The sequence below is a fragment of the Atta colombica genome, unplaced genomic scaffold (assembly GCF_001594045.1).
Source record: "Atta colombica isolate Treedump-2 unplaced genomic scaffold, Acol1.0 scaffold2, whole genome shotgun sequence".
Classification (NCBI taxonomy): domain Eukaryota; kingdom Metazoa; phylum Arthropoda; class Insecta; order Hymenoptera; family Formicidae; genus Atta; species Atta colombica.
This window is the reverse complement of record NW_017259293.1, coordinates 1,340,301-1,340,731: the sequence shown is the minus strand read 5'-3', so window position 1 is coordinate 1,340,731 and position 431 is coordinate 1,340,301. Positions and strand designations below refer to the sequence as shown.

The 431-nt window shown below is 33.2% G+C and overlaps 1 protein-coding gene across 1 annotated transcript in view; it reads left to right on the top strand.

Annotated features, from left to right (window-relative positions):
• Positions 1–431, top strand: part of LOC108687078 (serine/threonine-protein kinase mig-15-like) — a gene marked incomplete at its 5' end in the record, with an annotated part of 38,947 nt that overhangs the window by 27,558 nt on the left and 10,958 nt on the right. The gene's annotated exons all lie outside the window — the stretch shown is intronic.

The following is a 431-nucleotide window of genomic DNA, read 5'->3' as shown; positions in this document are numbered from 1 at the left end:
ATATATATATCTTGTCTTCTACATCGGTTTTCTATGCACGCACTCGCATATGCTTCATCTCTTCACCAATACAAGAGATATTCGTAAAATATTTATAACATGATTTACAGTGGAAAAAAAACAAATTAGTGCTATCGGAATTTAACATGGAATTAATTAAAAGTTTCAAGTTTGGCTAGATAGAGGTATGCTCATGCGAATCTAAAAGTGAATCCAAACTAGCAAGGTCGAACAATTGCGATCAAATATTTGAACATGGAAATGAATATGGAAATATAGCTTTTCCTTTGATACACCACTTTGATACAACGAGAGCTGAAATATATTTGGTGATGTAATTTTGGACCAGCTATATCAACATCATTGAAACGAGTTTATTCGTTCGTGTTTGCTCCTTGCTTTTGAATTCAGTTTTAACATGCTGAGCGAGT